Source organism: Amblyomma americanum, chromosome 6 (genome assembly GCF_052857255.1).
Source record: "Amblyomma americanum isolate KBUSLIRL-KWMA chromosome 6, ASM5285725v1, whole genome shotgun sequence".
Classification (NCBI taxonomy): Eukaryota; Metazoa; Arthropoda; class Arachnida; order Ixodida; family Ixodidae; genus Amblyomma; species Amblyomma americanum.
Window position 1 is genome coordinate 121,730,034 of NC_135502.1, and position 24,687 is coordinate 121,754,720.

Sequence of the window (24,687 nt, forward strand, 5' to 3'; positions counted from 1 at the left end):
ACATTGCACCCGCGTGGTTTCGAATTTGTACTGTTCTTGAATGTCTTCCGCCACAAGGACTTGAACAGTATTCAGAGTTCAAGGAACTCATCTGTGCCGAGTCTTTCGTCTCGAATACGAGAAGAGGTAGCAGCGAAGCGGCGTGGGAGGCGTACGGCTTCCTGGACGGCGAGCGCAGGAGGAAATTGTGGTGCATTTTAAAGCGATGTCAGCGTACCCGCGTCAAAACGCACCACAAACCTGGGTTTCCTACCATAAAACCGTAAACAACTGGCGTTTTGATGACAGGCAAGACGCCACGCATTATACGCAAACCACCGCAGAAAGCATATCGCTGGATACAATGCCGATTTTGGCTCCAGTCGCTAGGCCTAATTACGAGGCCAATGCTGACGGAGCACCTGCTTCGGCTGTTTCTCGATTGTTATTGTTTCACCACGTTCTCGTTCCGGGCCCATCGTATTTCGGGCGCAGCGCAGTTCCCACAGCACCGTGTTTGCTTTGTCGTTTAAGGTTTGTCCCAACCGTGTATTCATCGGCGACATGCCGAGGGCAGCAGAGCCAGGCCGTGCACGTGAAAGCGGTCACCGCCGTCGTCTGTGCACGTCACGCGGCGAATTTTAGTCATGAGGAGCTTTATAATGTGCGCAATGCAACTGACCCCTTTCTCCGGCTTATTGGTAATAAGTTCATACGTTTTTCAGTAAAATTTGATTGTGCGAACTTCCTTATTTTTCAGTCTTTTAGTGGTCCCTAGAGAGTTCAAAAAATCGGTCGTCAACTGTAACTGGCACCACCAAATTCTACGCCACGACTCTGAAAAGGTGGCAGCAAGTGGCACAGGCACAGTTGACAAAAGATCAATGAGAGAGGGGGCTTCTGTCCTCTACTAAGTGTAACACCCGATTCACAGGAGTGATTAACTATTCCAGAATCTCGTTGCGTATCATGCGATTTGATGTCATTGCTCTGTATGAATTATGCCTGAACCATGGACAGCGCATGTTGAAAAACAATACATTTCTCTAGTTTTAGCAGCAGTCTACTCCGCTTTTAAATACAGCAACTTTATCACATTTTCTTGTTACCGGGGTGCTTGTGTGTCAACTTTTCGCTGCATCTTTGTTGTTTTGTATGGCGCTGCCATGTTCATTCCGGGACACGTTAATCTAAAATGGGGCAGCCGACGATACTGATATTTCCTTGTACCGGTTGAACAACACACACCCTTCAGTAACTGCTGTGACAGGAATGCAAACAGATTGCGTTTAGTCCCCCAGTCTATTTTTACAGCAGATAGAATCAGTCTGACACAAAATATCTTGCTATCATCATGCGCCAACGCAAAATAGACTGCAGGGAACCATACGTCATATCTTTACGACCTCTATTTTGACCTCTCAAACCACCTCCCTCGCAAGAAGCTTGGAAAGCAGCGGCTGCAACAGCTGCCGCCTGATCGCATAGCCCACTGCGCATTTTTCAGCTGCCACTAGACGAGCAGAGCATCACTCAGAAGACTTTCATATTCAGTAAAAGCTCGTTAATTCGAACTTCACGGGACCGGGAAAAGAGTTTGTATTATCATATGTTCGAATAACGAATGGCCACGAAAAAACTGACAAGACTCATTGCATTATGGTAGTAAACGTACCGTATTTACTCGTGTAACGAACTCACTCGCATAACGAACCAACGCACCCAGATTTTTTCCTAAAAATTTGAAAAAGAAACGTCAATCGTTAACACTTCCCTCTGTTTCGCACCCTCACGGTCCACAACGCATTTCTTGGCAATGCGTCAAGATGCTGCGCAGCGATAACATCCCGGTGTGTTTACCTTTCGACATTAGCTCTAGCAAAGGGAAGAAGCGAAATTTGCAGAGTGCCAGCGCTTGTCCGGTTGTGCAAGCCTCATTTTCAATACATTCGCCTTAAGGGCGACCCGTTGAAGCGAACTTGCACTGCGGATTTTGAGCGGCGCGGCGGAACGCCGACGCACCGCCGCCGTGCAGCACCACAAGCGGCGGAAAATGGCCGGCTGCCGCCAGGATCTAGAAACTGCGTGATTTCATGTGCTTAGCAAAAGGATGAAAAGAACAGCGGTGCATTTACAATTAAACTGTTATTTATTCAATGACGACAATGAGGCCGAATTATTCTTTTTGTCCCTTTTCTGAACCAAAATAATTAACCTGTTTGAACTTTCTGCGATTCCTGACATCAACTGACGCGTAGTGGCTAAGCCTAGAAGCCTTGAAAATCCAGAAGCATTCTGAAAATCAGGCGCGTTTCATCGCTAAAATTTTGAGCTGCGGACATCTTCAGACAAAGCGGAACCTTCGTGCGAATTTTGTTTGGCAGACTGTAGCGGCAACGACGAGTTCGTGGGGAAGTGAGAGGCCGCTTCGGCAGGCGCAGCCATGTTGTAGAAGCGGGCGGAAGCCTGACGCCGTCGCGCCCTGATTGGTCCGCGCTGATAGCCCACGTTGGCCGCTTCCGGCCAGCGGCTGACCGCCGGGCGATGCTAAGAGCTAGCGTCATGATCGCGGCTGACCGCGTGATTCCGTTGGCGACTGATGGGTGGAAAGATGGACGACACTCGCGGAAGGAAAAAAAATGTTTTTCGCAGGCAATCTGCAGCGCCCGTCCGAAGTCATATCCTTTCATGGGCGTTGGCTGAGACTGCGCCGACAGTACTTATCCGTATTTCCGTCCGAAGTCACATCCTTTCATGGGCGTTGGCTGAGACTGCGCCGACAGTACTTATCCGTATTTCCGAACTAACAGCGCTAATTAAAGAGTATTTAGTGGCTAGTTTTGGAGGCTGCGCAAAAATGAGGGTAGGCAGCCGCCACCGCGACCGTCAACCCCTACCAGTCGGCGCCGCCGGCCGCCGCGCCGGTGATGGCGCCATTTAGACTTTACCCGCTCTTCCACAGTTTTATCTGGTTTCGTCTTCAGTCCCTGTTTAGGACGTGCGCAGCCTCTAACTATGCGGAGGTGCTTGTTTTTGGCCACGTGCTCTGTGCCAAGCTGCCCAGACGCGGCAGCGCGTAGTTCGAATTTTCCATAGCGAAAGCGACTCGATTTCGAATTAGCAGGCTCTTTTTATACACAGACCTCTACGCAGCTTGGCCAGACAAAGAAGTGTAGTTCGAATTATCCGAAAATGTAAATTATCGAGGTTCAAATTCACGAGCTTTCACTGTAAAGTCCTTTTTATTGAGTGGATTGGCTCTCATCAGTCTGACAACAATGAGAGTAATGCAATTAATTATTTACAAACCCACGGAATCACAAATGGGCCACATTCTAAAAAAAGGGGGGGGGGGTTGATGGTCACCTGTAATAGTGACTAAATGCATGCAGCTATGCAACAAGAACGAGTGATTTACCTGACAATGAAGCCACCTTTAGAGGAGAAAGCGGTGGATGTATTTTCGTCATCCCCTTAGAGATGGCTTTATTTGACAGCGTACCTGTGAGGCTCCTCTGGGCGAGGATTTCGTTGCCCCACAGGCACACTGCCAACTGTTTGCAGAATGTGGAGTAACTGCCCAATGCCAGCAGGCGATTCCACGCAGCCACTGGCACACAACTCCCATGCCCAACATGGACCTGAAGATGAACACAGAGCACAGATTGTTTAATACTGTTTTAAATGCCGAACTCACCCGACATGAAATGCCAACATAAACACACTTGCTAGTGCTTTGACTTCTGATTGAAGATAAAAGCCACTAAAAAATGTTCAGATTAAGGAACCAGTCTTAGATGCGTTTCCTGAGAAGCACTTTCGCATTTTAATTTCCGCTCAAAGTAGCCAAGACACATTGCAGGGGAGCAGACAACAAATTTTTGGTTTTCATGTTTTTTCTATCAAATACTGCACACTAGTTGCTTCCAAAAGTATGATCCATGCTGCAGTACTCATATGTGTATGGAAAAAATGGTTTGGCTTGGCGTTACGGGGTTTTAACGTCCGAAAGCAACTCAGGCTATAAGGAACATCGTAGTGGAGAGCTTCGGAAATTTCTGCTACCTGGGGTATTTGTATATTCCATAATTACATCAGCACTGCAGAACAACAGCCCGGACTAGTTTCATGGGCCCCAACAGTCAAGACACACTGGCTGCTACACTGTCTGCACTCATTACGTGCGCTGTACCGGCGCCTTTAAAATATTAACACACATAGCCAGTACTGCAATATTTAATATCAAGGTAGCAAGGGCTAAAAGTGAGCTCTCAGGTCAAAGCGGGCTGCTTTGTTAGAAACCTAGGCACCGCACCTCGTGACTTGCAACCCTTTGGCAAAGAAGCCAGTCTCAGAAAGAGGCGTAAAATTATGGCAAGTTAGTCAAGTTGGTATTTATTTTTGGTTAGCGAAGGTCTAAAAATAATATATAGCACAGCACATTCTGCTTTACATATCTGCAGCTGTGTTCCATGCTGTTTACAATACAATGAAAGACTGTAAAAATTTTCTTCTGCATGCTTGGAATCCTAACTGCTCTACAGGCCTTGTGACCTGCCCAAATCATGCTGTGAAGAACACTGGTAACTTATTGAATACTCTAATATTTTTATTCAGTTCAATTAAGATTTACACACTAAGAAATTACAGGACTATTCATGTATGAAGTTGTCAATGTTGTACAAAATACATATGGCACGGTGTAAGTTATGTGTTTCACCGTGGAAGCCTATTACAGAAGTAAACACCAAACGACGTTGAGTATGAAGAAACACATAGAATCAAAACATTGCGTCTGCGCGTGGAATGCCATGAAATAATAAAAACAGTAAACTCAAGAATAACTTGTGGTAAAAGCACACATAATGACAAAGGAAAAATGACTGCAAAGGGGTGACACTACTATCACTTGTTGATCAAAAACAGGTCTCTTTTTCTAGGAGAGCCAGAGGAGGCTCACTAGCACGGGTGTCAAGGCCAAGTTTGTGCATGTGTGCAGCTTCTAAAATCTCACGCTCAAATCTATACTTTCCCCTTAACCTTGGGGTAACAACCATTGCATTCCATGCAATGTCTGGGGAGATTAGCGCCAATTTCATCCTTCAGAGAGCGCAAATGCGGTCGCAGTCTATCATTGATACATTGGCCAGTATTGGCGAACGTAAACTCTGCCACACTGCAGTGGAATCTGGTACACCACCTCAGTGATGCAAGCGGCGCTGCACGGACCGTCCGCCACACGCCTGCAAAGTTGAGACAACTTGCAGGGGGCGGAGAACACAAGACGGATTCCCTGCTAAGCAGCCACCTTCTTCAGGTTATGTGCCATGTTATCCCCATAGGGCATAACCTCTAGCTGGTCTTAGTGAAGGGGGCTGCTTGCTTCCGCCGGTGCGTCTTGTCCCGCAGCTTCCACATCAGCGATTCAGCCACTGCCTGGAGGAGGGGTGGTGGAAAACTGTGGGATAAGATGCGCGGGAGGAAGCGAGCGGCCAGTGCAACTGCTCGTCACATGCTTTTGAGGGTTTCTCGAAGTTTAATTTCAGATTTCATGACCGCACACAACGCCATACACTCGTGTCGTCGTAGCCATATGTGCGCGAAACACGATCAGCTGTTTGCTCTACAGCCTGCAGCCTCCCAATAACTTCACGTCGTTTCTTCTGCTTCCAAGGAGCCATTATCTACTGTACATGTGCAAGCAACGATTCGCAGTAGCCCGCAAAGCAAGTGTGCTTCCGTGATCCGTGGCCTCCATCCCTTACGAATATGATGAACCTTCCTGTGTAGACTTTTCTAGCGGCCAGCATGCTGCCCGAGCATGGTAAACAGAAGAGGTCCAGAGTCCACGGCCATTATGAAGTCTTAAGAAATGCTTTTTTCTCACCTCTGAATAACACAGTACGTAAACAAAAAACTAGCGAAATACCACGCACCTCTCCAGCTTCATTCGTGGTCCCCACTGTGTCATCCGCTTGTTCTGTGTGCCCTACAGGTGCAAACTAAGACAGAAAACAAGAAAGACAGGTGGATAAAATAAACAGCAGCCTACAATACAAGGTTACTGTTTCGATTTTAACACGTCAAATTTCCACCCAGTAGCATACGCGGATCAAAAAAATAATCAGCCCAAATTTGAAGTTCTGGTTGCATAACAATTTTGCACTACACTGCAGTGGGAGCACTTCTCTCCCACAGGATCAAACGTATAAATCACCCTATCAGATTCAAGTATCTCAAACTAAGGCAGAAACGAACTACTTGCAACTATAAAAAGAGGCTGTGACGTTAGTATTTGGTTTCAGTTTTGGGGTTGTCTGTATGGAAACCTGTTTATCTTAGTCACTACCACAAACATTTAGGACTATTTTGTCTACACAGAACTATTCCCCACCTTGCCCACACTGAATGACTGGCCTTGATGCTATGAAGTTATCAGGGTAAGTTAGAATACCAAGAAATCTTTGAAAGCACCAACGCACATGCCCTCAGTCGCCTGCCTTGGCAAAGAAAAGAATGAGAATGAATTTTAATGGCACAAGGGCATCTGTGACCAAAGAGCGCCATGGCACAAGGCTGTTTCTTCTAGTCAAGTTGGGGTCAAAGACCCATTTCCCAAGCATTTGACCCTAAAGACGAGCACCAGGCAGGGCAAAGCAGCTTGTATTCATTGCATCACTGGTGGGTAGCCAGTGGCACTGGGATTCGAACACCATACCACCTGCATGCGAGGCGAGGCAGATGCTCAAACGACTAGGTCACCGCTGAGGTCGAAAAGAATGGGTAAAGAGCCTGTGGGAGTCTTCAGATTACCATATATACTCGCGCAATGAACCAACTTTTTTTCCAGAAAAGTTGACATCAGTTTGGGGGAAGAATTCATTATGCGGGAAAAAAGATTTTAACCAATGTTCTTGGAAGAGTAGAGATTTCACGTACCTCCGTCCGTCCTACCATCATCAACAAATGCACGTGGTCAGGAGCATTTGTGCCGCTCGTGTTTAGCGTCACTCACTTTGACGCGATCCGACAATTTTGTCGTAGCCGGCGCCACCGGCCAACTGCAGTGAGATAACGCGAACATGCTGAACACCGGCCCCTAAGGTCAAGCACGCATTTCTTATTCGAGGTTAAAAAAACACACAGGGCGGTAACGAGTGTGTAATGCAATTGTTTAAACCAGCTTAAAGGGGCCATGCTACGATGTTTCTTCAATTGACGTCTTGTGCTTCAGTAATTAATGCAAGAGCTTATGATTCAATTTCCGAAATTTGGCTGCCCTGGACGCGCTGTAAGTTACAAAAAATGCGATAGAAATTGAGACGGGAAGACTCCTCCCTTCGGCAGCGACCGCCATATTGAATGCGGTCGTGACGTCACCAGGGCATGCACGGAGCAACATCGCCTGCTCTCGTTGCTGCAATACGCGCAGCGAGGTCTCATTCCGCCCTGTTTTTTCGCGGGCGATCGAAGTAGCAGTCGTCCCTCACATATGAGTGACTGGTGCCGCAAAATCGATAATAACAGTAACGCAGTTTTTCTTCGTTATAGGTAGGGTCCGGTTCCACTATAGGCCGATGCGACGGCGATCGACGGTCGGTTGGCTGGTCGGTATGCAAATGCCGTCGCTGACACAGTGGTCTCTCACGCTAGACCGACAACGACTCCAGCACGATCAACTACCGCCTTTCGTAGTAATGTTAAGAGTCAGCTTAGTGGGAACTGGCATAGTGTGGTGGGGGACTAGTTGGTATAACATTCTATAAACTTAAGAATTTTAAAACCTATTGGACCTCATGCTAGCCTCGGCGACATACGCGATGTGCGTGACCAGCGAAGGTGTGCTTTCAATCGGTGCCTGCGCATAGAACCTATCGGCGAGGAAAGCGACACGGGCAGAAATTGCCGCAAGACGGTGCCGCTCGCCGCCGTCGCCTAGGCCTGTGCGGCCGAGCGAAAGCTACGCCCGGTTAGGCGACGGCCAGAAAAACTGCGCTTGTGTACATTATCTGTATCAAAAAAAGCGATACAAGCAGCTACATATCATATCTTCACACTTTCTTACTATTCAATGAGGAACGTTTGCCATATTCTTGAATTTCGATCGACGTACCACTGGCCCCTTTTGTTACGAGGCCTAGCGAGTACGCTGGATTCGTGTGTGCGATTCCGGCGATTGCGGAGAGCGAATTCGCAAGTTTTAGCGCCTCCAAATAGCTGTCGAGCGTAGTTCTGGCTACAGTGCCCTCAAAGCGACGACTGCCTACATCGCAGGGTGGGAGTGCAATTAGGAGGAAGTGCCGATGTATGACCGGGTATGCATAGCATGTGCATAAGGCAGCCGTCGGCGTAAACTGTGAAACACAAATCTGTTGTTTTCAATAATTCAAGTAATGCCCGACCGTATTTTTAGCTAAAGCGATCTAAATTAAATTTTGGTTACATAAGAGAAATCAGATACAATTATCGGGAAGCGCCAGTATCCTACGCGAAGCGTTTCCCAAGCAAGCGATATAGCATCATCGGCGCTTATGGCAGTGTTATCATGGTGTGTAAATGAGTAAAAATGCGATTTGTGAGCAAGAGTACGTAATATTTAAGATAAGAAAAACCCACCTAGCGTTTTATGCCACGTAAAGGAGCTGTACTGTTTGCGCACAGCCATGCAAATAACCTCAGCGCGGGGCTGCAGTTGTAATCGTCGCACTCCTGGGGCAAAATGCGCACGCACAGCAAAATGATAAATGGTGTACTATTATTTTCAAGCACTCATATAGACGGAGGCGATTATTCATCGGTGCGGGCAGTGAAAGCATTAGAGTCGCGTAGGGTTTTGCAAGCGGTTTGGTTCCTACAAAAGAATTCTACGAGTTGAAGGAAATGTATTTTCGACTTACAAATGCGTACATGCAGCGTAAAAGTTGTTGCAATAGGCACTTTTCTCTGCTCTTTTCGTGCCTCAAGGTTACTCTAGTGCCATCTTTTGGTAATCTGAGTTCATTTATGGAGCCTATGAATAGCGGACAAGAACTTGGTAGCTAGCTGCAAAACTCCGCGGTTTTCACAGCTCACCGCGGCATAGCCATGCACGGCACGTGCCGCTTTTCACATACGGGAGCACTTGACTGCTCAAACGAGACCACACCCATAAGATACGAATAGCATGCTTCTAAGCATAAATAATAAAGCGGCGGTGCTTCCATTTCTGTTTGTTCAGCAATCGGAAAACGGGTGCCACGAGCAAGTCCGCTCGTTGGAGTGTTCCCAAAAGAACACGGAAAATGCATTTTATTTCGCTAAGCTAAAATAAAAAACTTTTCGAGCGACCGCTGTCTGCGGTGTGCATGCAAGCACGTCAACAGCTCGCAGAAGACAATGCGGGGCATATATGTGCTCGTGACGTCAGCGATCACAGGTTGCCAGACCAGCAAGCGGTTCCCAAAGGAAACGAAAAAAATTCGTTTTAAATATATTTACCGCACAGAATCAACTGATAATTTGGGGAATTGTAATTTGCCTTCTTGGAAATTAAAGGCAATAAGCAGGGAATGCATAAAAGTAAGCCGTCATGGCCCCTTTAAAGCACACAGCGTCTTGGCGCTCTGCGAAGTTCCCCTAGCGCTCCGCGCCCCCGCTCCCCCCACTTGTCTGGCAGGAGCTTCCCTCAAAACACAAACAAGTGGGGCGGCAGGCAGCATCTTGGCCCACTGCCATGGTCTGTGCTGTGCAAGGTCTGTGCTGCGGGTCGCACAATCGCACATGGGGCACAAGGTGGCTGTGCCAGGACCAGCCACCTCCCACTGCACTGGAGAGGTGCATCGCTTGACCGCTGTACCACTGTGCCAGTAGTACTGCAAGAACTTTCTGCCATCTATGAATCTTAGGTAAAGAATGACAAATTCTGCATGTATGAGCATTAACCCACACAGCTTTCACATTCATAGCATGTAAGGAATTAAGTACCCTGGGTAGTTTCTTTTTCATTGATTTTTTTTTTCATTTTCTTGATTTTGAGTTTTTTCCTATTGATTTCAGGTTATGCAGCAGGCAGATACATTTTCGCACAGACTAATAGATACTTAGCACCCAGTTTTGTTTTATTCTTTCACCTCACACAATTTCCGACCTTTGCTAATGGTTGAAACCTCATCTGTGCTTAGAAACATAGCAGGCAGTTTTACCTTTGAAGCCTAGAGCTACAACAAAATCGAAACAAAGATAACGCCTTTCGTGGAGTCGAGGAAGTTTCAGCATTGCATGCATTCCATGAGCATATGCCAACAAGTCACAAGTGCTTTAAACAACACACGCATGCTGCTTTCCATATCTTGGATTGTGAAAAGGCTGACTTCTTCAGAATACACCGCAAAAATCCCGACACCATAGTTCTCCAGTGCAGCAAGGCACTATTCCTGAAGGCTATGGAGTAAAATCATGTTTCTTGATGTAAATATGCGCGAAGAAAAATCAGAAGCATGGCTTCAGTAATACAAGGGCACAGTATTGAGATGGCCGCATGTAATGCAGCTGACAGGCACTGCAACTGCAGAGGAGGCCAACCTACAAGGCGAAAAGTGGGGTGATACAGACCGCCTTAAGACAATTTTTTTCAGAAGTGAGCTTGCCAACTGGCAGCCGACTGCCCAAGCTGGGTCAATCAGATTACATTCGGCATAATAAAGTATACCTGGGTTTTCACTTGCAAGGCATTGATAATGATGAAGTCAGTATTCAGCGCAGTAAAATAAAAAAGTTCCATGCCGGGAACACAATAAAGAATTGCTATTCGCGCAATGAAGAGCCCCCTTGCCAAGTTTTCTTCAGCTTGTGCCAGCATAAACATACCTTTTGGCAGCCTTGCTTCGTCTGCTAGGTTCAAGTCAGGAAATGATACAGGGTCCACTATTAACGAAATATAAACGACCCTTTTGTGTCTTGCGTCAAAAATTTCTGCCCAGAAAAATTTTTGAAACAGGAACATAACATACCATTCTCAACAACAGTGTTTCCCTTTTTATTGCCGCAAAATACCCTGAAATTACTTTACTTTCTCTGACTGCAGGCAAAGGTCAGCCACAAAATCGACCAAGCGGCTGCTTGACAAGCTGGCTACCCCTTGACAGGAGATATTCAGGGCCTTACATGTGAATAATGGCACCACAAAAATGGTGTCACCATGAACACTAGTAAAAATTTCTATCAACGTAGGCAGCACTTCTCTTTATAAAGTACTATCGCAATGGCAAGAAATGTTAACAACACGGAACATATGCGCTCCGCTGTTCAAATTTCTTTTGATCGCGCTTTTACCAAGTTGGTAAGAAAAAGATGTTAATGTAATTCAAGAATGCATTAGAGACAACTCCAGTGTCCACTGAAGTGAAAGTAAGATGAAAAAATGCGAACAGTGGAGCACCCAGGCTCCGCTGTTCGCATTTCTATTCATGTGCTTTTACCCAGGCTCCGCTCTGTTCGCATTTCTGTCTATCGCTCCTGCACATGCTACAATTGTAATCGCAATACCAGCTCCAGTTATATTTTACGCTTACTTTTTATGAATGAGGGCAGTCCTGCCTTCAAAATGTGCATTAGCCCATTGTCACAGCGCCTCGGATAGAACAAACTGCAGCCATGCCTCAGACGAAACGAGGAGACACTGCAATTCACCCTTTAGTTGAAGCACTTGCGCGTCCAGAAGCACCCGGACACCGAAATACATCCCAGACGCCTTCTTTCGAGGGGAGAAGCCGCCGCGGTGGCTGAGTGGTTACGGCGCTCGGCTACCGGCCCGAAAGTTGCGGGTTCGATCCCGGCCGCGGCGGTCGAATTTCGATGGAGGCAAATTCTAGAGGCCCGTGTGCTGTGAGATGTCAGTGCACGTTAAAGAACCCCAGGTGGTCGAAATTTCTGGAGACCTTCACTACGGCGTCTCTCATAGCCTGAGTCACTTTGGGACGTTAAACCTCCATAAACTAAACTCTTTCGAGGGGAGGTGCCTTCAAAACAAGGTGCTGCCTCAAGAAAAACTACAAAGAAGACTGCACTGAAAGTGTAACAGCATGCCAAACATTTACAAAGTCACATAGTGTGTACCATTGCGGGGAAAAGTAACAGACCCCATATCTAAGTTCTGGTCCTTGCCACTGTGCATGGAACCACCACCTGACGAAACACTTCTGGTGTCAAAACCGGTGCAGAGGGCACGTTTCGACACCAGAAGTGCTTTTTCAGGTGACGCCCCTACGCACAGTGGCACGAGTCTAAACTTGCAGGAGGGGAGGGGTCTGTTACTTTTTACCCCAATGATCCATATGTCCTACACGGGCAAACCGTCCATAATAGAATCCTAGGTCTAGGGGTGCGATAAGTGGGCATCAGATGCACACGTCAGTGATCCACAGCGGCCAACAAAGTGAAAATTTCAATATGGTATGACTCACCGGCTGAAGGTCCGAGTTGAAAAATACACCAAGATGGCTTGGAGTTTTCTGGTGTTTCTTGGTGTGAACACCAGACTTGGCTGGTGTGCTGTAGTGTGCACACCAGACCGGGCTGGTGTGTTGTAGTGTGCACACCAGACCGGGTTGGTGTGTAGTAGCGTGCACACCAGACCGGGTTGGTGTGTTGCAGCGTGCACACCAGACTGGGCTGGTGTGTTGTAGTGTACACACCAGACTGGGTTGGTGTGTTGTAGTGTGCACACGACTGGGTTGGTGTGTTGCAGCGTTCACACAAGACCGGGTTGGTGAGTTGTACTCTGCACAGCACACTGGGTTAGTGTTTTGGATGCACAACAGATTGGGCTGGCGTATTTTGGTGTCCACAACATGCAGTGTTAGTGTGTTGTACTGCATGTGTTGTGGTGCTGCACACTGTTGTGGTCGTCAGTCGCACTTAAGAACGGGTTGGTGAATTTTTGCATGCAGAACACTGTCAATATATAGGCATTAAATTTGGACACCAATCAACTACATTCTGGCTGGCACACACAAGAAGTTATTGTGCCGTTGTGCGCACGTCAAACATCTACGCCTACACTGCAAAACCTGTAGTTTAGTTCAGTTTGAGGGCATACACAGCACAGATAGGTATTGGTAGAGTGCATCCATCCTAATGTGGACTTCTTGTCTAACACGTGTGTTGCATTGATCCCAAGGTGCACTATAGAACTATATGCCAACCCTTTTTTCAGGTAAAACGAAGGCCAGCAGTGTTTAACGCTTAAGCATGTCTTAAACTTTGCTTCACTGGATGTTATGTGCCTCAGCATACTACTTAAAACCGGCAGTAGAAATGAACCAGACACAAGGAGGAAACACAGACGTGTACGAAGCAGCTTCGTCCACGTCTGTGTGTTTCTTCTTAGTGTCTGGTTCATCTCTGCTGCCGGTTTTAAGTAATAATTCACCAACTAGATCAAGTCTACCTTATCAACATACTAATTCAAGCAGGACATATGCAGCAGAAAGTCGCCTTCCACGTCTGTAAAACAGTAGAGTACAATATGCATTCGTGTGATATAGAATATAACCTGATCCTAATGTGTTCTCATAAACATACATAAATAATAGATATCAAACAGCATAATTCTTTATTTACGTACACTTTAAATGAAGCACTTTCTTATACAAGTTATCAGATTGTACTTGGATAACCAAACAACACACATACATTTCAGCCTTAGGCCCAATGTGGCACATGAAAATTGTGATTACAAGCCGCAATCAACTTTAGTAATTACAAATAGGACTACACACATGACATAAGGCAGAACACTTGTTATCGTTTGGTTTGTGAGGGTTTAACGTCCCAAAGTGACTCACGCTATGAAGGACGCCGTAGTGAAGGGCTCCGGAAATGTCGACCCCTTGGGGTTCTTTAACGTGCACTTTCAACGCACAGTACACGCGCCTCTAGAATTTCACCTCCATCGAAATTCGACCGCCGCTGCCGGGGTCGAACCCACATCTTTCGGGTTAGCAGCCGAGCGGCATGACCACCGAGGCACCGCGGCAGCTAGAACACTTGTTCTGTATACAATGACCTACATCAGTGCAACACAGATACACAGGTGTTTCGCAGTTATTCAGAACAGTATAATGAACAGTAAATGCATCGAAAGGTTGCACAGCTTGCACACAACTTAGGAAGATGTGAATTTCCATTCCTATGATTAAAACCTATTGGCCACCTGATGACACACTAGTTGGATTATCAGGTGTACACATTTCCCTAAAATTATAGAAACTAGCGAATTTTTACTTCTGCTTCACAGGACTTTGAAATTCTGAAATGTACATAACATCACAAACTGTTCCACATACATCACATCTGCGGCAATATAGTTACTACCTAGGAAAGTATGGTACTGGGCATTAGGTACCTTTTTCACTTTTGTATGTTACGCAATACTTCACAAAAATGCAGAAATACTACATTTTTCAGTCTGTGTCCGTGATTACCACAAGCACAAAAATTACACAGAAATAAGTCAGAAACTAAATATACCTAACATGTTATTTTATGCACTTGAGTCGGGTACAACTGAAATATGCAGTGAAGCTCACCCACACTTAAGACCGGTGCACAGAATTCCTCCACGACAAAAAAGCGGTCCCTTGTTAAAACTTCTCCGGTCATCACCTAAACAAGAGGCTAATCAAGAAAAAGTACTAAGCTCTAGAACTTTGATACCTGGCTGGTTTATTAAAGTCAAACATTAAACAATAATATTAATAAAAAATTGGTTTTTGGGGTGGGAAAATATGCATAGTAATTGTCTCACATATCTTGGTGGACACCCAAACCGCATTATAAGGGAAGTGGGAAAGGTGGGACTGAAAGAAGATGCTGTAGTGGAGGGCTCCATTTAGAGTCCCTGAGGTTCTTTAATGTCCACTGACATGACACGCACAAGGGCGCTTTTGCATTTCGCTTCCATCCAAAGGCAGCGCAGTCGGGATCGAACAGCTGATTTCGTTTACATTTGTGACTGGCTAGCGAAGTAATACGGTACACCGCGGATTGTGGCCCAGTGTTAACAACTGTTGTTTTTTTTAGTTTTATTCAGCTTTAGCAACAAGCTAGCCTGCAGAGGTGTTTATGCAAAAAATTGGCAGCAAAAAAAGGTGAATACAGTTACACATGAACAGTCACAGGCATAGCATACAACCTGCTATGAAGTAGATAAAAATAGCATATCTGTCTCACTGGAGAGCCTCAAATTTCATGCAGCTGTACTCTGGTATCAGCAATGAAGTGTTGTGAGAGTAATTACTCAATACAAATGCAGAGGCAGATTATAAAGAATATTACCAATCAGTGGCAACCACTTCCTTTAAAGGGACTCTGATGGCAACAGGTTCCTATAATTAAAATCAGTTTCCCATTTACATAAACCAATGTAAATTGGCTTAAAGGTCCTTAAGTGTAACGTAGTTGATCCCAAGAGAAAGCAAGTGTAGCAGGTTGCGGCAGAAGGTTAGGGGAGTGGATGAGATTAAGAAGTTTGCAGGCATCGGGTTGGCAGGGACAGGGTTAATTGGAGAGACATGGGAGCGGCCTTTGCCTTGCAGTGGCTGCCATCAGGCTGCTGATGATGAAATTTGTCCCTGGCATTTGTTAGGCAGTTACTAATCACTTTCGTACAGATTCGGTACTTTCACAACATGCCTGATTGTTCTGTTGCACGAGCACACAAGGTGATACAACTTTCTCTTCACTAATCAGGCACAAACCAACATCAGTCGGAGGATGTTCGGCAGTGAACATGAAAGGCATAAAGGTTTCCTAAGTAAGCAATTCCTGGCAGAGCAAGAAAATATTATTTTCCACCAAAACGATTTTGATTACTCTCATGAACTTGCCACCACTTGATTCAATGTACTCGGAGCATGTTTTCTCTTTCCTCTTGTAATTGGCGCTGTGTACAGTGAATCCTCTGATACGTGCTCTGAGGTGTTCACTCAGACTGGACACAGTACCAATGGTTTGGGTAATCATATCGACCACATAACTTTCAAGTCTGGCAGGGTGTAATGGGGCACCCATTACACTAGACTGGTGCTTATTTTTTTGCCTTCCCGAGATCAGCTTTCGCTGCTTGTTCAGGAAGGGTGGCAATAGTACAAGACGGTTCAGGGACTTTTCAACCTCTCGCATGATGAAGCGTTCTGCGACTTGATGTGGCACACCTTTGGCCGCGGAAACAAGTTTCAGGATGTCACCATTCCCCCTTTCAAATGAAAAAGTAGAGGTGGCCCATAGCGGCCCAGTCATGCGCACAGATTTTGCAAGGTGCACAAGTTGACGCACATTGAACGTTAAAGTATGTTCACCATACGGAAGTGGCATTTGCTCAACAAATTGCATCAGAAGCCTATCAGCACAAAAGATGTCTCCCTCGTTATCACTTGATCCTAACTGTAAAAACAAACTCTTTGCGCGAAGGCAGAAATGGGTGAAATATCTCTGTGGCAGTTTATTGAGAAGGCAAGGCGCACTGTAATAGAGAAGCCAATATTTCCACTCGGTGGCCTTGCAAAATGAGCGCTCAGTGACTGGCCTTGGCAATCTCGTGAAAGAAATTGGCGGCCGAATTTGTAATAGGCGGTCATTTAACTCTCTGATACGGTTTCCAATATACCACACACTTCCTGGTGAACACAGCTAAAGTTCCATTAGCTGTGATGTGACGCCTTCCAATATGCAGTGCATATAATAAGGTGGAAAGCCCCACACGAGGTCCAATGTGCTGAGGGTTGCAACCGCTGACATTCCCTTCAAGCCATCCACAGGACGGTCTCGCTTGGCTGCAAGCTTCATTGCACTCAGTACCGTGTCATGGCATTGCTCTACCATATCCTGCCCTTCCATGACATACTTTAGTGTTCCTGTAAAAAGAAATGACAAGTTTGTCTTAGTAGTATGGGTAATAAACGAAGAAATACATGCGAAAGAACAGACAGGAGGGAATCACAGACATGTGCTGATTATGAAACGCTACAATAATTTAAACTGCATGTAATGACACCATATTTACCTTTAGTCAGGCGCAAGCCCACTTTACAAAATTAGGCCTTTCGTCTTACAGAGGACATATGTACAAAGGCAGTAGGTCAACATATAGAGCTTTGATACGTTATTTTTCGTTGCAGAGCCTAACTTCCTAGAGGTATACCTAGGCTATGGGAGATGCTAATGAAAAGCTCTGGAATATTTTAATCGCCAGGGAATCTTAACTGCATAGTCAATTTTTCTGATCTTTAATGTACATAAAACTGAAAAGCAGGCTTCTGCGAGAAGAGGTACACAAGTTTACATGAGTGCTTATGTAAGACAGAATTTCCAAGCGACCTTTTTTCCCTCCTGAATCCATACATGTGCAACACAGGTGACTGAACTGTTTTGATTCCAGTCTTCACAGCCTTTAAGTCTTGGATCATCAGACAATAAAAATACCACAAGATTTTAAACAGACAGCACCGACAATTTGCTCACATAAATTACAGCACTGTTTCCTCATTGCTAGAAAGAAGTGCCCTGCGCATATCTGTACTCAATTTCTCATGGTAAATACGAAGCTAAATGCGACTTCTCACCAAAGTGCAAAATGTCCTTCCTTTGTTATTATGCCCGCTAAAAAGTACACCATACATTCCACAACAGCCTTTTGTTTCACATAAGTTATGAGAAGTGTTAGAAGGCCCGGGATCTGTATGGACGAAAACTGATATACCCTGGCAGTTATTACGCTTCGTCTCTGGAATAAGTGAAGGGAAAGATGTCTTTAAAAGACTCAGCAGCACAGTTACAGCTGTCACAATCAAGCAACTTCGCCATGCTTTCCACTGCCGTACGATCTTCAAGTCTCTCTCTCCCCCCCCCATCTCGGCAACAATCCTTCACAAGCGAAATTCATTTCACTGCTTTTAGGCAGAAGCACACTGTTACATGTCATCGTCATGGCCCTACATCACCAGGTATTTTTTTTGTGAAAGGTTTATTTCCTAGCTTATTTACGCTGGCGCTTCTGTGCCTCTTGACATGAACCTGTCAGGAGAGAGCGCCGTGGGGTGCATCATATTATGCGTGGTGTAGGAAGGTGGATGCTTGGAAACGCGACCAGGTTTCTGCCAAATTGATGCGTCATATGCATGTAGAAATGGCGAGAAATGAAAAAGGGCTAACAAAAAATGATCTGCACAGGCCCAAACCTCACAGATTTAAATGGCCTGGCCCTAAAAATTCGAATATATTTTTTATATGTACCGAAATAAACAGTGCACAACACAAAGCAGAATGACCAGCAGACGATGAGACATTTGCTGTTCACTGGTGAATCGGAATGATGGACCATTAAAATGCGGTTTTTCTATGCCATCACAGAGCAACCTTGAGTAGCAAAGAAGTGGACGAAGAAAACGACTGTCCAAAAAGAGACCACAAATGATCTTTGATTAGAAATTTTGCTACCTTTCAAGGTGCATATAGTTCTAACATTTCGCAGGCATAGCTATAATGGCCCTATTTATGCAGTGGGCTTGTTATTTGGTATGTCCAAGCTTGGTTAGGGAATCATCAAGGTTAGGTCTGATAATGTGCAAGAAATGAATGAAACTTAAGCTGCCACGGTAAACTGTTCTTATAACAATACAAGACAACCTAGTTCAAACTGATATGATCCAGTACTTTTATACCTGATAAAAATTGATACCAACCACCTTGAATAGCAGTAGACAAACCTTCCACATGTGAATGCATTTAAGCAATGAAATAAATTGTGTTCTGTACAGCTGCACAGTAGTATGCAGAAGAGGCGAAGCTTATAATTTGACTGAAACAAGTCTTACCGTCAACAAGCGTTCCTTTTTGAAGGCACCAAAAACAGCCGTAGTACCCATTGTATTGCTTAGCATTCAGCAGTAAAGCACGAGCTGGCGATTCAACACAGAAGCACACAACATTCACTGCTGACTGCACAACTTTGTCGGCAAAGGACCACGTTAAGCTGCCCATAGTGTGGAACTTGTCGACAAAAGTCTTCAAGTAGAGGTGAGTAGGTGGGTGATCTTTGGCAAACCAAATGGCACCGATTAGGATGTTCTTCCAACGATATAGAAGAGGGAGCTCATTAAGCACTACTAGAATAGGCCAGATTGATCCTTTACTGGACTTAAATACTGGCGATCCATCGCTGTTAGCGGCAACAGTCAGGTCACTCCACTTCAAGTTCCTTTCACGGCGGACCTTTCTGTACAGTTGCCCATCTGTGATGTCCCTGTAGGCTCCCCGATCAGTTTCAGCTGTCAGTTTCTGGAGGTTGGTGCCAACTGCATCCCCAAAGTTTTTTAAGACACACTGTAGCTGATACTTCAGATCGACAGTGATAAAGAAGCTTCCTTTTTTCACCAGCTGTGCCACAGTCGTTGTAGCTGCACAAGTAGTGCTGCGCTGAAGATCCAGCCCGCAGCTTGATGTCAGGGACTGGCATGTTGGACTGTATGTGTGAACTTCGACCATCCTTGACTTGTGAAGATCCCATAATTTCCTGAAGCCATATTGTGTAGATGGGAAGATGTTCTGGCCTAGTACCGCATTCAACAGCTTCAACAAGCTGTCCACTTGAGTCCAAGGAAGGCCAGCAGCAACAACAAATGTCAATACCAGCAGCATCGCCTGCAGGAGGGTAGTGTCTTCGTGTGGAAGTTCTGACTCTGAGTTTACCCTTATAAATTCCGACAAGCCTTCATCAGGGTCCTCCAGCACATGGTTATCAAGCCCATCGGTATCCACATGGAGTCTTGGCAGTTGTTCATCAGACATGCTGTCATCAAGATGCTGGCTTGAAGGTTCATCATCCAATTTGGGATGACTTGTAGAAGCGTTGTCATGCACCTCATCTTCAGCTTGCTGCAAAAATTATCGAAAAAGCTTCACCAGCAACCGAAGAAAAAATATCAGTATTCAAGTGAATGTCTGCAATCTGTTCATGTATACGCTGAGTTGGTATCATTCCGCACGAACATCATTCCAATTCCTTCCACATTCAGTTGCCACATTTCAATTCCCTCCACATTCAGTTGCCCCATTCACTTGCCCATGCATGGGACAAGCATTAGCACAACGGAGTCTGCAAGAAACATAGGCAAATAAAATAGAACTTTTTATCGTAATACTGCATTTCCATGGTTCAAAAGCAGCTAAAATTAAACTATCAAAAATGACTCACAAGAAACCAAACATGCAATTTCGGTTCAGCTGCCAAGCACCTAACACCTTAGCCACCACAGCAAGTCTAAGTGCACATATCTATGTGGCTTCGCTTGAATGCAAGAATCGCCTCTGAACACATCGTTCGCTTCGCTGCGGGCACTCCGAGAGCGCTCTAAACAAGCTCACTCGCCTCTGTACATCAATATATACTTTTTTTCCCCGCAGGAGGCCAAAGTAAATATTTGTATCCGTGGGGGGGGGGGGGGGGGGGGCGCTGTGCATGCTGAACACGAACGCTGTTAAAAGAACTGGGAAGGTGTACAAAGTGAAATTGGGGGATGCCGGGCCCCTTTGGATACGTGCCAAGCACAACGGCTCACCTCTGAAGCTTCACCATTCGATATCTTTGCCGCTGGCTTCACGTGGTTTTTCGCGGAACTTTCGCAGACGACGTACCAGGCTCAAAATAAGCAAGGTACCGTTTTTTAGGAGGCATGCTGCGATAAAGTACGCGACCTGCTGGTAGATGAAAGCCTTTGGACCCAGTACCGCAGCTAACAGTAACTAAAAGCGCTGGCGCAAGTACACGTCCAGAAAGGCGGCACAGATGAACGGCAGCACTCAACGGAGCCGAGACATCACAGAAACAGACTGCGGCGACTGCGGTATTGGCTCCCGGAGGTGCGGTCGCGGCCTCCACAGTTACGTAACCACCACGCCGCCACTTTGCACAACTGAACTCTCAAAATCATAATATTTTTCATTGATACAGGCATAAATGACAGTCTTCGCAGTAGATGTAAATCTGTGCGCAGGACAGTTTTTATGAGTCACTAATGAATATGCATCCTTATAAAAGGGGCGCGATTACAGAGAGAGGTCAGGGAGAAAGGGCAGACGGTCTCATTTGCGCTTAACAAAACACGTGCGAACCAATTGCACCATGCATGGAGGACAAATTTCTTCCTCCATGGAATGATACATTGCTAGGACTTAATTTTCCCGTCGAAAAATGGGATCCTGCACGGTTGTCGCATGTGAAATTCCAATAAGCCCTGCATTTCGTGCCACACCGTATTCGGATACCTGCAACATTTCCGCTTCGCTTTGTTCGCAATCCCTTTCATACGCCTTTCGATATCGCTGATATTGCATGCGCCTTTCGATATCGCTGATATTTGATATGCCTTTCAATGCAGCTCGATATTATGCTCCACATGGGCTGTCAGCAACAAATGAAGTGCGTACAATACAAATCAAAATACGAACAGCAAAATGCGATCTGCCAAGGAATTAAGCTCGCAGTGCAGCTAAGTTAATGTAATAACTTCGAAAGCGCGTAGACAGTCCTATATATATAGTTCCTCTCCAAGAGCTAATATGTGTGTTGTTGCGTTGGAGCTTCTGTAATGTCGTCAGCTTTTCATTTGTTGTGCTTGGAAAGTACACCCCGCCAACTGTTAGATCGCCCCCTCCGCGAGTGGAGATGAAGATAAGCTCTCCCTACCCTTACATTTTCAGCCATTAATTGAATATAAATTGTGTGGGGTTTAACGTCCCAAATCTACACGTATTGACTATTATGGACGTTGTCGCGAAGGGCTTTGGGTTAATATCGACCGTGCGCGCTGGAATCGCACAAACGTGCGACATTTGATCGGAACGTGCGGCAGCCGCGGCCGCAGTTCCGGCCAAGGGTCGAACAACAAATAGAGGAGGGTATGGTGGAACCTTCGAGCGCCTTAAAGAGTACAGACACCTTATTTTCGTGGCATGTTTTTCTTTTTAATAATAATTCGGAGAATTCGCAGGAGCCGGATGGTTGGGGACCCTAGTTCAGGGGTCCACTGGTGGCAGCTGCGGAGGAATGATGCGGAGGATAGTACTATGCATGAATCCCCACGTGGAATTCGCCTACAACCACTAAATAATTAATAATAATATTTTCTCATGCTGTTTCGGTTTCAACAGCCCACGGATGATTGTGTTGTCAAAGTGTTTGCTTATAGGTCACGCGAGGCATAAACAAAACTACAATATATATCACTGCTTCTACATTTGTTGTCATTGCGACTGTTGATGCATACTGCATTTAGCATTGTAGTGAAGTAAAACGACGAATCAGCGATTATATCGCTGTTTTGTGATACACATGATTTGTAATGCACAGTGCAGACAACTGATACAGAAAATACGCACACAGATTGGGAACAGTACCACTATCAGTTAGCGCAATATCTGCACTATGAAGGATCAACTATACAGGCCCCGCTCTTATTGGCTGTATGCACACACGGCGTCACAGTCATCGCTATAGCTGGGCTGTTGAAACCCAAATTAACAGCAAGAGAAAGAAATTCGATGACAAGTTTAGTGATCGTGGGAGAACAACATGTAGTAATCCATGTATATATAGTAATGCCTTACGCAACATTCTAACGAAGAAAGCACACGCCCAAAATTTAACCAGCCACAACGGCTTTTAATTAATTGCATATATATCAGCGATCTTCATGCATTTCTTTTGCTTCTGCGACTTATCTGAATTTATTTCGGTTTTCTTAACACATATACTTGTTTTCGTTACTGTTAATTGGCAAAAGTAAGAAATATCTTACACAGCAAAGCTAAGTTAAGCGACCACAGAAAGATACACCATTTCAAGGGCCTGTAGTTTATGGACAATCTTAGATGGAAGGGGTGGGCGAGGGCTCATTTGGCGTGTGCATGTCTTGTGCATTTTCTGTATAGAACATGGGGTTCGGCATTCTCTTACTATATGTAACTTTATTGTTGGTGGAGGTGAGAGTGCGCCCTAAATTTCTATTAAAATCCATCCTCGGGTTTCTTGGTTTATTTTACGAAAAGTCTATAGGAAGCGCCTACTTATAGCTTTTCGTATCAAATGTACGCAGATTTTTTTTTGCCAGATAAGCTCTTCTAAATATAAATATCGACCAAAATTTGAGTTGGGGCATCACGCCTGCAGTTCCTCTATAGTTTCGAATATGGCAACGTGAAATATGTGATCTATATTTCTGGTTCATTGTAGGCGATTCTGATATATAATTACTCAATGGTGTGAAGCTGGCAGTGAATTGTTTGCAGTGCTCTACATAGCGGCCTGTATGTAGATATAGGCTGGGCGTGGCACTTTGGGCTGTCTGCAATTATTTCATTACCAGCTGGATTACCGAACTAGAAATCATGCCCATCCACCTGGAAACAGTTCGATTCGAACAGGAATCGCATATCTGTGTACAGAAATCCCTAAAAAAACGTCCGATAGATTAAATGGCTTATTTTGCGGTTTGTTTACGCCTGAAAACGTGGCGCGGACTGCCAATATCTTGCTTTTGCATACGTGGAGTTGGCATACACGCGCGTCTAGAGACGACCGGTCTTTCTAGACATTTATTCTAGACAATGAAGAAAAATGATAATATCTTACCGTACCTGTTAACTTGAGATCTCAGGAAGAATTAGACTGAACAAATCGTAATATGCTCTTTTATGTGTAAATCTGACAAGATTACAGCGCCATTCCTAGGAGCCTAAAATATAAGCTAGGCAGCAAGCCTAGGCGGCGTGGGCGCACTGAGGTTACGCAACTTTGCACACGTGGTACTTCCAGTACTTCATGGTTTGTTTTTGTGGCATTGATCTCCAGTGTGTAGAGCCAGCGTGTACTTACAGCCATGGAGTACTACGTGTACGTAAAACTCTTAGAGGACGACGTGCAAAAAATCGCGAAGTCGCGCAACGTAAAAGGGTTCCGCCTGGCCGATGTGGACGATTTTAGAGCGGGGGAAATCTTCAGCGTTTACTGGGAAGGCGACAAAAAAACTAGCGGAGGCTATTACGACGCCAAAATGCTCCACATGTGAGGTAAGTGAACTTTCCTGAAGACCCTGATGAAAGTTTTTTCCTCCCTGTGCCGTGAACTATTGCCGCACAACTTCTGCTCACGTGGGTTCGCTCGGGACACACGATTCAACACAAAGGGCGCTCCTTCGTCATGTACCGTGTCAACGCTGTTTTCCCTTTCATGTTGTCGAATCTGCACCGACTAGCCCAACCACACGTTGTGAGCGTTGTTTCTTGAATATTTTTTCTCCTCTTCTGCTTTCTTTTCACCGCCTGTGTGCCGGAAGTGTAATGCATGCTTGATGTTCGATGTACCGAAATCCCATGGCGATTTGTTTTTTGGGGAAAGGGCAGGATGGTTAGAACTGTTTTATTTTTAGTTCTGTGCGTTTACATACACTGTAAAGCTGTGCCGCATTTGCCGCTCTGGTGTTGTAGTATTACGATGTAAACTGCATAATATCAGCGACTCCTATACGGCATTCTGTGAACTCATGTTGTCTTCTCATCTTTTTCACACTTTTAAAAATGCTACCTGATCATTGCGAACAGGCTGATCATTAATCATGTGGTCTCTTGAAAATACAAGCATACGAGTGTTAGACGTAGTATCATGAGTGTTGTTGT